At 54.2% G+C, this 15022-nt stretch overlaps 1 protein-coding gene across 9 annotated transcripts in view; it reads left to right on the top strand.

Moving 5' to 3' along the window:
- Window positions 1–15022, top strand: part of Zmiz1 (zinc finger MIZ-type containing 1) — a 214480-nt gene that overhangs the window by 76416 nt on the left and 123042 nt on the right. For 7 of the 9 annotated variants that reach the window (XM_074079289.1, XM_074079286.1, XM_074079285.1 and 4 more), the window contains one exon: window positions 3524–3604. The gene's annotated coding sequence lies outside the window, so the exon portion shown is untranslated. Of the gene's footprint in view, window positions 1–3523; window positions 3605–4923; window positions 5001–15022 lie in introns of all 9 variants that reach the window. The other 2 variants (XM_074079287.1, XM_074079292.1) reach the window with 1 other exon arrangement.

Consider the following 15022-nt stretch of genomic DNA (forward strand, 5'->3'; position numbering starts at 1 on the left):
GGTGAGGTCAGGGAACACGTATTTCAGGAATGCAGGAGGCGGGGCAGCGGCCAATTTGGATAAGGTTTGGATAACCATCAGGGGTAAATATTTGCCTGGCTCCTTTAGCCAGTTCTGGCTGCCAGGGGAGGACAGGGCCTGTCCCTAGGGTCCCATCAGGGGATGCATGCCCAGGTGGGTCTCTAAGGTGAGAAGACCCCAGAGAGTTTGTATGGGGCCAGAGAAGGAACCCCCAGTCCTTGGCCCCAGCTCTGTAGCCATTTGACCCATCTGTAAAATGGGAATTAGGACCAGCTGCCCTGATCCAGCTCAGAACCGAGGGTCACAGGGGCCGGAGCTTGTTCAGTTCAATTCAGCCAGGGGTGACTCAGAGTCTGCTGGGAATGGGTATGTGCCAACATGCTGGGAATCCTGATCCCCACCTGGCCACTTATGGCCTTGGGCAGTTCCCCACTCCCCAAATGTCCAGTTACACTCACTGTACTCTTCCTCCACACAGCCCTTTCTACGTGCTCCATGTCTACAGCCCTCACAGCCCAAGGCACAAGTGTGTGTTTATGTGTGTGTGTGTGCTTGTGTGACAGAGAGAGAGACAGAGGCCCAAGCAAGTGTGAGGAGTGAGACCTGGTGACAGGAGTGCTCAGAGGTGCCTCTGTCAGCATACCACACCGGGGCTGCCTACCCCCCCACCAGGGGTTTGTGATTAGGTTTGTGCTCTGGCCAATGTCCAGTGCTACTACATCAGCCTAGAGCCTCCCCTGGGGGCGAGGGTGTGGCTGGAGGGAAAATTGCTCCCTATTTAGAAAGGAGATTGGGGGCTCAGAGAGGCCCATGACTTGCTTAAGGTCACCCAGCAGTAACAGCAAAGCAGAGATTGAAACTTGGCACCCAGCCCTGTCTTCTGGCCTCACCACAGAGGCCAGTGCCAAGGTTCCAGCCCAGAATGTGGTCTTGACCTGGTGCCTCCACCCAAGCCACACCCAGTCCTTCCTAGGAATCTCCAGAGGAGGCAGGGATGGTGGACCCATCTTGGCCCTGGGATAGTCCCCACCCCCAAGGGTGACTTCTGCCTTGTGCCAAGACCTAGCCTGGTCACTCCAGCTATGTTTCCTCCAGAAAACACATTCTCCCCTGAAAACTTGTGTCCTATCACACCCAGCCCTCCCCTGGGAAAAGCGCTCCTCGGGCCCCAGCTGCACTTGGCCCTGCCTGCATCACGGCAGGAAGCTGCCCTACAGTCATGGTCTCCCCCCAGAGAGAACCCTTTGGGCATTGGGGACCCATCTGCCTGCAGTCCACCGCAGGTCCTGAGGCCCAGTCTGCACTGCTTAAGTCATCGGGACCTATAGTGTTCATCCTGTGCTCTGATCTGGCTGGGAGCGGCTGTCTCCTTCCTTCTCTACCCTTCTCTACCTGGTCTCACTAGGTGGCCAGGCCCACACAGGCTGTGGGCCTTAGCAGAAAGCACCAGTAGCGCTAGGCAGAGTAAGCAGAATATCACCTTCGTCCATAGCCTAACCCAGGCCTCCTTCCCCATAGTGAGGGGTCTGAGCAGAGCTGCTGAGTAGTATCCGGAGATGGGTAGGGCAGGAGAGAGAGTGTAATAGGGCCAGGCTGCTTACTCACACGTAGGCACATGTTGCATGTGTGCTTGTTAGCTCATTAGCTGTGTGACCTTAGGAAGTTAGAGAACCTCTCTGGAACTCATGTGTGAATTGGAAATGCTAGTTTCTGTCTCACGACACTTCTCTGATGATTAAAGGAAATAGCCCAGGCCTGACCCATGATATGGGTTCAATAAATTCGACGCTCTTTCTCCTGTCTTTCCCAAGTGAATGATACAGTATGGTTCACAGTCCCTGACTAGAAACTATACTCTTATTCTAGTGCCCCCGATGGTCACTGTGTGACCTTGAACAGTTCCTTCCCCTCTCTGGTCTGTTTGCGCCTGTGCACAAGCCCAATACCGAAGGGCCAGAGTGGCTGGCAGCCCGAAAACACATGCATGCACACCGTGAGCCAGAACACTCTGAGCACGGGACAGGCAGGCGTCGTTCTTCCAGTCCTGGACAAGGCCTGGATGACGCCCACCCCAAGTGAGCAAGAGCCTTCCGGCTCTGGCTTCTATCTCAGCTGCCAAAATAATAATTTTCTCTTTGTCAGTGGCTCTGCCGGCCAGCTCGCCTTTGGGCTGGGTTGTGGGTAGTGGGAGCAGGAGGCTGATTCCTCAGTTGATGACTTGCTGAGCAACTGTAGGATGAAGGCAGGCACTGCTCTTCTCTGCCTCAGTTTCCTCCTCTGTGAGTAGAGTCAGGGCATGGCACTAACATCTCCCTGAGACCTCCCCACTGCACAGTGGGGGCCATGTCCAGCATAGAGGCCAGGCTGCATGTGCTGGACCCTGCCTCTCCCAGTGTTAGCTGTGGCTTCTGAGAGGTGCCAGCATTTCTGGGTCTTAGAGGAGGGCATGCAGGCCTGGGGAGATGCAGGGATTGCTCACAACCAGGGGACAAGCCACCTTCTCAGCCAGGATGCATATTTGGGGTTGTGCATCTCCCAGCCAACCACTGAGAAGCCCAGCAGCCAGGCCCCTGGTCTGAGCCTCTTGGACTCCACAGGACTCCCAGGGCACTGGGGAACAGCATGTTGTGCCTGGAGGAAATGGGCCAGCCAGAGCACACCCAGACAGGATAATCTTGCCCTTCACATCGAGCCCCCTGGAGGACCTCTGCTTCTGCCTGCTTCCTTCTTTGTTCAGAGCACCACCATCTCTCATGGACCCTGGAGCAGCCCCCCAGTGGCCTCCCTGCCTCCCCCGTCCCTTCTGAGGCTTTCTTTCTCAGCAGCAATGGGGCCCATTCCCAAACTGGAACTAGAATCACTCCCTAGTTAGCCCCCCAGCTCCCCTTCATGACATGTCCTGCTCCAGCTCCCTCCCACTACCTCTTCCTAGCTCTCTGCACCTACCACACCTCCCATTTTCAAGTCTGCCACTGGGCCTGGCAGTTTTTCCCCTATATTGGAATCTTTGCACACACTCTTCACTCTACCTAGAGTCTCTGTCGGGTAGAGTCTCTACCTAGAGACCTTGAGTCTCTGTAGAGCAGGTCCTGTACTCTTTCTTTCTGGCAGATATCACTTTTAATTTTGTAGTGGTTTGTTCTTGGCCCATTGTCTGAGTCCCCTGAGGGCAGGGACTGCTGTGAAATGTGTGTTGAGGGGATGAGGGAATGATGAGTGCCTTTGTCCAGGCATCCCTTTGGATCTTCCCAGTAGTCATGAGTCCATTTTGATACCCTAGAATACTGAAACCCAGAGAGGTGGAGCACACCTCAGTCACAGAGCCAGTCACTGGTAGATGGGGCTGTCTGGGGCCTGCTTGCACCCTTCAGATCCTGCATCTTTCAGATTCCCCATCTGAGGTGGATACTGTAGACTTTCCCGTGGGCATCAGTTGTGCAGCATGGTCAATGTTGGGGCTCTTGCAAGGCCTGGGCCCACTGACCACCCCTTCTCATTGCAGGAGGATGGAGCTGGAGTAAGGAGGAGGAGCTATGAGCTGCTGACCAGCGCAGGGGACACTGGTGACTTGCAGATCACTGAGGTAGGTATGAATCTTCACTCAAGGCTCTTGGAGGCAGGTGTGCAACTGGGCTGCGTGACTGGGAAATGGGGTGTTGGCCCCAGCCACCTGCACCTTTGATTTGGAGATGAACCTTCACAGGTGGGATCAAGCACTGGCCAGCTTTGCTGGAACATTCATCATTGTGCTGCAGTGGACACTCCCTTCAGCTGGCATCCCAGGGCCTCTCTGGCCAGGCCTTTCTCTAGAGTGGCTGCTGGGACATGGCAGAGGATGTACCAGGCAAAGGGGCAGGCCTGGCATCCTCACCACAGTGGCCCTTCTGCACCAGTCTGAACTCTGTGGAGTGTGGGCCCTGCAGGAGGACTGGGTGGCAGGCAGCAATAGTTACTGGCATTAGTTACAAACAGGCTGAGGTGGGCACCACTGGGTACAAATCCTGACTCTGGCACTTGTTCACTAGGACTTTCTCTGTGCCTCGGTTTGCCTGCCTGTCAAATGAGGTTGGGGTGATGGCACCTATCTCCACTGCCATGAGAAGAGAAGCGCACATGTAGCACATTGCAAGCTCTCAGGATCGTTAGCAGCCTTCCTTGAGGGTACTTGGGATCCCCTTCTTCCCTCACACCTTGCCATCCCTCCCCACTCCCTGAGGACCCATCAATGTCAGGGTGGGCCCAAACTTGTCACCTGGCCTGATGTGGGGATAGGTTCTTTAGGGAGTTCCTAAGAGTGGCTGGAACCAGCAGGTCCTAAGGCCACACCTCCAAATGGAACCTCTGGCCTGGACACTGATGTAGCTCGTTACAGGGTGGCATTTCAGGGATGATCATGCTTGTTGCTCACCAGAGGGCGGGCTGTGTAAATAAACCTGGTTTACTCTGTCACTCCCAAACCAGACAGGAGAGGCCTTCACGAAACGTTCACTTGGCCCAGAGCCCTTTGTCCCAAGATATCATGGCTTTCAGGCCAGCCTGGAAGAGTGAGGATCCCTACCCTGGTGTCCTTGGCTTATCTGTTTAGCCCCAGTGCTCCAGGGATCCCATGGCAGGACTGGTGAGTTGCAGGTGAGCTCTGGAAGTGGAGAGCTGGGCTCTATCTCTCTTCCTGCTGCAGAAACCCCGCTCCCTGCTTATCAGCTGTGTGACCTTGAGCTGGTCTCGTCCTGCTGTGACAGCCAAGTGTCCTCATCTAAAAATGCAGACTATGATGACAGCATTGACAAAAGAGCAATGAGAAGCTTAAAAGCCAAGAATATTATGAACCATTACTGAACCGTGAGCATCAGCTCACATAGTACCAGGCTCTGTGCACCTGAAATACCCATTTCTCCCCTCTAGAGTCCCTCGAGGACATCTGTTAAATGCCTCCTTCTCCAGAGGTTCCTTGTGGTTAAGAAACCATCGAGCTGTAAGTGGTACGTTGGGGATTTGAACTTAGGTTGGTGGGAATTAAGCCACTCATGGTGCTTTAGAGACCAGAGGCAGGGCCGCAGGGTGAGCACAAGTAGCTACTCAGGAACCCGCCTCCATTTCTGCTTGACTCAACACCCCAACCTGGCTGCTCTTTGGAGCCTGGGGGTGGCCCCCAAGGCTGGTGTATGCCATTCTCCCATGGAGCCTATTGGCAACCCAACATGACTAGGGGAGCCCACTGTTAATTGTCAAGTAACCTTTGAAATTCTCCTTCATGGTGGGTTCTCTTTTCAGATGTTTTTCAAGGTAATTCATTCCCTTTCCAGCAATTGCCAGTGGCGGAGCATTAGGCAGTTGGTAATTAATCATAGGAGCAGCTTCGAATTTTTCCTTAAAAAAAAAAAATGGGGAATAGAAAGCCTTGGTGGAAAAAGAAAAGAAAAGAAAAGCACTCCAAGGCAAGGCTGTTAATCAATACCTCCTTGTCCTAGAAACGATTGGGGGGCAGTTTGCGGGGTGGGGGTTGGCAGACGTGCAGCCTCTCCCTTTCTTCCTACGTTTGGCAGGTGGTCAGTTCCTGCAGCATCAGGAGACTCTGCTGCTATGTGACTCTGAAAAGTCAATTCCTCTCTCTGGAGTCAGCCTTGCCACCTGCATAGTGGGTGGAGGGCAAGACAGACTATAAAAGCATATGAAATGATTATCCTTGTATGTTACCACGTCCTGGTGCCTGACGCACTGTTGTTGCTCCAGGAGTGTTTGACTGAGGGAGTAGGTGGTCATCTTGGGTCCCAGTGAGCTATGGTCTGTGAAGGAGGTGGCACCAGTTATAGCTCTGTTATATAGCAGAGTGACAGCCAGGGTGATGAGCCAAACTAAGGATGGAAGGATAGTCTGGTCCAGTGGTCTCTGGCCAGGATAGCCCAGGCCACCCCATGGCAGCCACCACTGTCTGCTTGGCATCTTCAAATTCAGCTGCCTCTGGGGAAGTAGTGAATTCTTCATTGCTAAAAAGTATGCACACTGGACTTACGTGCACAGGGTACTTGGGCAGAGTGTTGGGGGCACAGAGCAACACTGAGTCTGAGCATGAGGCTCTCCAGAATGGCACTGGGGAGGCTGGGCCGTGGGGAGGGGGCTGTCCACTTAGCCCCTTCTAGAGGCCCCAGGGAAGGCTGCAAAGAGACTCACCCATGCAGGATGACAACTCTGTGTACCTGGTACCCTGACTGGCCCCACGGTGCACACACCAGGCACTGAGCAGGGTTGGAGAAGGCCAACGTTCCTTGCAACTGAGTGGATCTGAGGCTGGAACCGGGATAAGATGGGCTTGAGGTTGGGTAGGGGGATATAGGGAATAGACAGCTGGTGTCAGGGAGTAGAAGACTCAGGCTGGTCATGTCTGGTGTGAGCCCAGCTCCTCCCTGGGGTCTGGGCCAGGTCCTTCAGGAGGGCCAGCAGCTGGAGAGTGAATTCTCCAAGCCCTCCTCCCCTCAATGCACCCTCCGCTGCCCAGGGGGACTTGGTCTGGGAGCCAGAGTTGGCCTGAGAAAGCCCCGCTTCCCCTCTGGAGCTTCTCTCCCTCTGGCCCTACTGTGGGACTTGGCTTCCCTGCCCATACGCCTAGGAGGGGTATCGAAGGCCTAGTGGGGGCTTGAGGATGCTCTGGGTTCAGAGAGGGAGAGAAGGTAGGTGTGCTATTGTATGTGCGTGCACGTGTGTGCATGAACCTGTGAACCTGTGTGAGTGTGATTGTGCGGGCTGTGTGAATGGCTGAGGAACCGGGAGAACCTCCATGTGCGTGCCAAAACCCCCATGTACAGCTCCCCATTTAGACCTTCACACCACCTTCACCTTCAGACTGGTCGAGGGGCAGTGTGGGGATGAACATGGCTCTGAAGGGACCCTGGAGCAGGAAGCGTGCAGGCCATAGAGCTCTGTTCTCCCCTTCCACAGTGGGCTCAAGCTGCAGACCCCTGTGTCTCCAGCCAGAGCCAGAGTCCCTGGGTGATTCCAGCATGACACGTGTGGGTGAGCACAGGAATCCTTTGAGCAACCAAACCCGACTTAGTTCTGTCACTTCTTCCTTGGCCTCTGAGCCCCAGCTAAGGCTGTGTTTGTGTGTGTGTGTACATGCTTGTACGCAGGCATGTGTATACATGCACTGTATCTAGACAAGCGTGGGTCAGTAGTTCTCTCCCTGTGTCCTTATCTCTCTCTGCCTCTCCAGGTGACTGTCTCTGTCTCCATCTCTCTCCTTGGCACACTCTTGCCCAGCCCACTTGGCCTCCTCCCCAGTGTGACCACTGTCTTCCTGGAATGTCTCCCTGAGCCTCAGGACCTCCTCACCTCTACTCTCCTTTCCTTAGATCCAATCCACCAGGCAACACATCTGCTCTGTGTCATCACCTCCCATCATCCCCAGACCCCCCGGGCTCCCAACCTGCCGCCTTTTGCCTTGTTTCTACTCTGCTCCTCCCTCCCTGCTTTTTGGAACTTTCCAAGGCAGCACCACACTCCCAGACACTCAGAGGCAGGGCTGCATGTGTGGCCAGGAGTGGAACAGTGCCATGCCCTTTCCGGGCCTGGACCTGCCTTGCTGGTCACTGTGGATGGAGGTGATCTCCTGGCCCTGAGAGGGGAATGGGGGCCTGCACCCATTGCAGGGGCCATTGGAAACCTGGTGTCTCCTAGCAGCATTAATGAGATTGTTGCTGTAATTAGAAGTGAGGTACACGGGAGCTGGCTGCCTGGTGGGAGCGTGTGTATGCTCATTAATAAATAAATTGTCCTCTCCCAGGGGAGAGGGAGCTGAGGGTGGGCTCCTGGAGAACTGCAGGACTAGTGGGGGGGTGGGCTGCTAGGGACCTAAACATTCTCAGGGGAGTCCCCATCCCTGTCAGATCTTTTTGGAAGTGCCTGCAGTATGCCGGGCCATCTCAGCCTGGCATAGGAGCTGTGCCATCTGGCTATATCCTCCTTTTGCAGCCACGTCACCCTCCAGCCTTTGCCAGCACCCTAGGCTGCAGCTCTGCTGCCCCTCACTCTACACTGTCTCTCTGCAGGCTTCGGCCTCCAGCCTCATGCCTGACACCTGCTTTTTAAGCCATGCTTCCTGCAATAGGTGGGATTCGGCCTCCATCCCTTGGGATCCCCGAGCATTTGTTTCCTCAATATCTGACCTAAACTCCAAGTCCTTCCTTCCTGCTGTGCTTTGTTCCCTTGAGAAAGCTTGTCACAGCACCCACTGTGTCATTTCTTATTGAGCACGTAGCCAAGTGAGAGTACAGGCCGGTGCTCCACATACTTTTCTTATGCTAAGTCTTCAAAATCTAGTGTGTGTCTCATTCATTCACACATCTCCACCTCGCTGTTGAATCATCACCTCAGTTCCTGACTAAGCAGTGGTCAGCACAGACGTGGGGGGTCCTAGCTTTGCAGGCAGGGAAACTGAGGCCTGGGAGGGAAATGTTGCCAAGAGAGTTTGTGGAGCTGGTGCTGTGCTCTCCACTGGCTGCCACTGTCCTGCAGTACAAAATAAGAACCTGAGGTCATGAAGGCGGATGGGGCTGACAGGTCCATGGCTGGAAGTCACTCTGTTGAACTTTGCTGTGAAGAGAGTGAAGACCGTGTGAAGGGTTCCACCTTCCCCGTGTGGATTCCAGTAGGTAGGAGCTGTCCCCAACCCACAAACAGCTCTAGACCAAGGTAGCCATCACAGGCAATGCTCCCTGGGGCCCGTGTTGTCCCTCGTTCCTCCTGGCTTCCACACATGGAGCACAGCCTTGGAGGGCTCAAAGGGTGAAGGGCAGGACACAGCTGCCCTCCTCCCCTCCCACACTAGCCAGGACACATGGTGAACTGCAGAGGGGCCCAAAGGGTGCACCCCCTTAACCCAGGTTTCCCAGGTGGAGAATGCTTGCGGCAGGGATGGCTCCAAGAGCAGGAGGGGAAAAAGGGAGTGGTTCCCTGGAGTCTGAGGCAGGCCCTGCTGGCCTAAAGGGGTTCTTTAGGGTTGGGTGTCTCACAAGGCCAGGCTGGCAGCAGAACCACCTGCAGAGCACCTCCCCAGCTGATTTTCCTCTTTGCTACCTGCATGCTGCCTTCCCTGCACTGGACTACACACTCCATTTCCATCCACCTCCCAGCTATCTCTGCTCAGGCAGTATGGCAGGAGTTATGGAAGGTTCAGGTGCTGGATTGCCTTGTTCAAAGGTTCCAGGTCCACTGCCCACAGAGGGCCAGCCTCCTCCAGCCAGCTGCAGAAGACTGAACTGAAAGGCCCCCTTTCTTTCCATGCCCAGTGAGATACACCAGCCAGTTCTTCCACCCCTCCAATCCTGTGACCTTCCCTAGCTTCTCTCCTCCAAGCTAGTCAAGTTCAGTCTGTTCTGTTGGACCAAAGCCTCTTGAAGGCTCAGGGCGGGCTCTGAGTCACATCCCCAGCTCAGTGCCTGACATTCTAGGGCTAAAGGGCACAGGAAGCCAGTTATCTAGCCCAGGTGCCATCAGCTTCCTCCAGGATGGAACCGAGAGTTCATCTAGCCTAGCAGTTCTTTCAGTGCTTGGGTGCTGTGTTGAGAAGGGTTCTGAGGCCTCGCATAGGCTCTGTAAGAAGCAGTGTCATGCCCTGCATGGTGTATGTCTGCTCTCCTAGTTCTCACTCCCTGTACATCAGGATCCACCACACACATAAACATAGGATTCTCAGTTCTGGGCTGTGGCTGGTGCAGGGGGAGGGGAGAGACAGTGACCTTAGTGTGGCCCCACCACACTAAGCCAGTGTCAGTTCACCCTGGCTGCTAGGTGAGTTATATCCCCAGAGAACTTTCCAGAGCCCCCAGAGAGTAGACTGGTTAATGGGGACTGGGGAATCAGTGGTCCCCAAGCTTTCAGAAGCTCCCTACTCACATCTGTCTTTCTGTTACACGTGCCTCACCCTCTGCAGTTACAGTTTGGGAAGCAGGACTTCTTGCCTCACAGCTGTTTGGGACCCTCCATTGCCTCCCTGTGGCATCTTTGGGGGCCTCTTTCAGCGCTCAAGGGAATATCTCTGCTTCATAACCTCCATGAAATGCTCCCAAGGTGCCTCCTCTATCTGGCTGGTGGGATGGTTAACCTAAGACAGACCTCACTAGGTGGCCCCGTGACTTCTTTCTGGGTCCATTCCCCTCTTGGACTTCCTATCACAGCCACCCCACCCCTGCCTTCTCATAGCCTGCTGTACCCCACCATCTCCTAGCCACTCCCACCTCCATGCAGCAGCTGCAGGGTAGCCAAGAAACAAGTCAAGAGGACCTTGAATCTGTAGACAATCTGGGACATTTTTCTATGTGTGGAAGAAATATGGTTAGTGTACGTACTAGCATCCTTAGGCAGCTTGGCCTGTCTCCAGCCACACTCCAGGAGGGCTAACAAAGGTCACCCCATACGTGCAGGTGGCCCCACCAGTGGCTGCTTGGACACCTTCAGTGCAGGAGAATTCACCAAAGTTCTGCTCTTATAAATGTGGGGTGAGAGAGAGGACACAGTGTGATATGTGATTAAATTGTGACTTTTAGGGATAGACAGCTCTGGGTTCAAGTTCCTGCTCTGCCACTTCTTAGCCAGGTAAGACTGAACAAGGTACTTCATCTTTGGCTCCCCTGTTTCCTCCTCTATACACCCACCTGGAAGGCTGGAATGCAGCAAGCCCTGTGCAGCACCAGTCTCCTTTGTCAACAGGACTCTTCTGCTTTTAAAACCCTATGATGGACCAGGTGGGGTGGCTCATGCCTATAACCCCAGCTAGTCAGGAGGTAGAACTAGAAGGATCATGGTTCGAAGCCATCCTGGGCAAAAATCAGTCAGACCCTACCTTTAAAAAAGAGAACAAACTAGCTAACTAACTAAAACCAAAAGGACTGGGGGCATGACCCAAGTGGTGCAGCACCTGCCTCGCAAGCATGAGGACCTGAGCTCAATCCCTAGTACTGCCATACATAAATAATAAATAACCATGACAATCACACAGGCATCCCTGCTGTCCCCACAGCTAGGCTCCCTGAGGTGGACAGTAGGTTTTGATCCCATTCCCTGAGGACATTTGGCTCAGCAGCTGTCTGCCAGGCATGAGTCCTGGGGCATGATGCCTTGGGCCTTCCAGGTGGCCTCCAGCCTGATAGCAAGAACTTTACTGCAAGTCGAGCTGACCACCAACTGGAACTGGCTGCAGGAAATGTGGTGAGGCAGGAGTGGAAAGGGGTCATCTGGCTCCTCTGAGGGGCCTTGGACCCTCACTAGTGTCAGAAACACAGGTTACCTCCTCAGAGCCCTTTCTTGTTCCAGATGGGGAAACTGAGGCCTTACCAGGCCACCAGGGAGACAGTGAGGAGCTCTGCGCCACCTTTTGGCTCACAGTCCGGTCTCTGGGCTGCACCATATCACGTACCACCCGTGGGTGGTCCAGCTGGGACAGGCGGTCCCACCAGACCTCAGGACAGGACTATTGCTGAACACTGCTTCTAAACACTATCCCTCCTTTGAGCCACACTCTCAGCCTACATGGGAGCCCGATCCTGGCCCCTGGGTCCTCTGGCCCAGCCAAGGAGCCCTGTGGGGTTTTCCAGGTCTACCCATGTAGAGGACAGTGAGCCTCAGAAATGAAAAGGCTCTCAGAGTCCTTACTCCCTTCTGTTCCACTCACCAGTGCTCCGGGGAGTTAACAAGCAGAGGTGAAAAAGCTGGCCCTGTTCTAATGAGGCTCGTTTGAGGCGGCTGAGCTCTGGCAAGTGACAGAGGAGGAATTATTCAGCACAGGGGCCTTCACCCTCCACCTGGGATGATGTCAGGGCCTGGGGCTCCGGGTCTGGGTGGTGCTGTCACTCAGACAGACGGCTAGAGCTCCTCTGACCACTGGCATCCTGCTTGCCCAGCCGACCTTGGGCGTTGGACCACATGGGCTGCTCCGTCTCCTCCCCGGGCAGGAGCTCCAGACAGTACCTGGTGCAAAGCTACCTCCAGGCCTTTGCACAACTCAGCTCCTCCTCCCCGCACTCTCCATCTGCAGTTGGTAAAGCAGCGAACATAATAAGCACCTATTGTTTTTGTGGGTCTGTGCTCAGCTCTTAAGAGGAGACAAAAAAGCAGATCTGTGCCAGTACTCAGTGTAGGCTGCATGCAGGAAGATAGTTAGTTATACATGGTGCCATGGGACCCAGGACATGGGAAGATCAAAAGAGAAAGAGGCCTTGGGGAGTGAGGCTCTTGGAAGACTTCCTGGAGGAGGCTGATTGGAGCTGACTGACACTCAGCTATAATGGATTTCAGGTGGAGCTAGGGGCAGGCGCAGACAATGGTTTTACACCAGAGCACAAATAGGCACACACCTGCCTTCTCCTGGGGCAGGGAGCAGTGGGGAGGCCTGCTGGGCAGGGTGAGGACAGAGCTGTGCTGTTGAGACAGCAGGACCTGGTGCATTGAAGACCTGGGCCTGTTAAGTGATGGCTCCATAAGTGTGGAGGGAATGAGCAGCATATAGTCGGCACTCCACAAATGCTGGCTGAATGGAGGGCACAGAGCAGGAGTGACTGAGAACCCAGACCAGAAAGCAGCAGGGGTAAGGCGATAGGGCACCAGACCTTGGAGATGGGGTAGAGCCAAGAGCAGCTTAACTTAATTCACCAGAACACAAGGTAGCCAGTGCCTGTGGGGGACACTCTCCCAGGCCAATGCATCGCCCTCCTACAGGCCCAGTGTGGCACCTGGCTGAGGAGGGACAGGGGGAAGGAGGAAGATATCCAGCACCCAGCTGCAGAGCGGTGGCAGCCTCACTGGAGCATGTTCCTACCTGGTGCTCAGTGCACACCCCAGACACACTAGAGCCCCAAGGACACCCTAGGGTCCCGAGGACCGGAGGAAACAACCACCTGTGGCGCATCTGCCAGTGGAGGGCAGAACACAGGGCCTGGAGGTGGTACTCGTTAGGATAACTGATAGTGATGACATCACCTCTCATCTGACACCCCCTGGGAGGTGGTGACCACTGTCATCTCATCTCAGGTTATGGCTAGGAAAACTGAGGCAGATGGAAGTGAAGAAATAGCCAGAGGCTCCAGGTGGCAAAACCACGTTGAGAACCTGAGGCCTGGACTCTGAACTCCACGCTGCTGCTCTGCCCTACCTGGAAGTCATTTCAGCCAGCCCTCACAGTCAGAAGTGAGGTCAAGTAGTGTCTTTTTGGACACAAAGCAGGAGGACACAAACTCCAAAACATTATCTTCCATTTATCACCTCTTCTCGTACCTTCTCTGCTCCCTGGAAAGATAAATGCGAGCAGTTAGAGTGGACCCTTCCTCTAAAGCGGCCTTCTGTAGCGGCCTTTGAGGCTGGGCAGTGCTATATTTCAGGTGTTTAAATGGAAATGAGGCAGGGGAGGGGAGCAGCGAGGGAACCGAGGGAACTGGAATTAAAGCTTAATCTCAGGACAGTGAGAATGGGCTGACCAAGACCCCAGGCTCCCTCTACCTGAGGTGGGAATCCCCGGGGTCCTGCATGAGCCACAGTGTACCTTTGAGAGTAGATAAGGACAAAAGGGTCAAAGGGCAATCTCATGGCTCCAGTGCTAGGATAACGCGCTGCGTTTTGCGGGGGGAGGAGGTATCCTCAGAAGAATAATAAAGAAGACTTTTAAGAATATACCTTAATCAGCTAACAGAAAAGAGCAGGTGACTTGCCCAAGGCCGCCCAGCCATTATTTAAGACCCAGTCCTTGCTATTAATCACTGTGTTACTCTGCTGGGGGTGTGTGGCAGTGTTTGAGGGTATGTGTTGTGTGTTGGGGGAGTCTTCCTGGTAGTTACGTTAATTAGTACTTGCTCCAATTACCTTATGTGCATTGTCTAATTTAATCTTCATAGAAGTCTGTTTCAAAACTGAGTAAGCTGAGGAACAGAGTTCAGTAATGTTCCCATAGTCACATAGCCACGGGGTGGTGGGTCAGAATTTGAACCTGGCTCTATCAGACTTTCAAGCTTGAATCCTCAGCCTTGACTCAAGTATAAGGCATCAGCCATAAGCTTTGCAAGGCAGAGACCCCTCCCCACCAGGAAGATCAGCAGAGGCTGCTGGGAGGGTATGTCCCAGCTTTGTTCACAGTGGACCTTGTCTGTAATTGTCAGGTCTCCTGAACTCCCAGAGGCTCCTCCTCATCCTCAGAAGTAAGGAGAATTGAGTCCTCTTGCTGGGTGCCTGAAGGGCAGGTGTGGGCTCAGATTCAGCTAGTATTACTGAAACAGCCAGGATGGAATGTGCCTATCAGCCATGGGTCAGGTTTCCCACACTGGGCTGTGGCTTGGAGCCTCCTCAGAATCTCCTGGGAGAGTTCATGTTCCCAGTGGACCCTCCCCTCTCCACCCCCCCGCCATAATCTGAGAGCCACAGTTCCCGCTGGGATGGACAGGGAAAGTCTATGATGAACTCCAGAACATGGAGACCAAAGACAAATACACACCCATCTCTGGACCACACCTCTATCTGATGGGCAGTGAGGAGCCGGTGAAGGCTTTGGTGTGTAAAAGAAAGGACACTGTCATTTCTTACTGAGCTTCCTTGAGGCTCAGCATGTCAAAGCACAGAGCCCAAATGCAGTGAGATGACAGCTCTGCCCCTGGGTGTGGGCAGGAGAGATACTATATTGGGGACCCCTTTTGCAACTGAGCTGACACTTTGCAAACCTGGCATTTTAAACCCAAGCCCAGTGGGGGCAGTGCTTAAAGTGTTCAAAGTCTTCACCAGAAACAGGGATATGCAAAATTGAGCACACATAAGGGGCCGGACAAATGTAGAATTTTGGAGACAGACCAGGATGTTAGATGCTGGGGCAGAGGCTGCAACATGCCACCTCCTCTGGAGAGGGGTAAACTGAGGCCCAGCGCTAGAGTGAGGTTTGTCTGAAGAGGCCCAAGTTCCTTGCTTCAGCGGGCACTGCCCTCCAGGGAGCCATCTTCCTCTCACCTGTCTTTGACCTTCCTTCCTGAGCATGAGC

The sequence above is a fragment of the Castor canadensis genome, chromosome 7 (assembly GCF_047511655.1).
Source record: "Castor canadensis chromosome 7, mCasCan1.hap1v2, whole genome shotgun sequence".
Classification (NCBI taxonomy): Eukaryota; Metazoa; Chordata; class Mammalia; order Rodentia; family Castoridae; genus Castor; species Castor canadensis.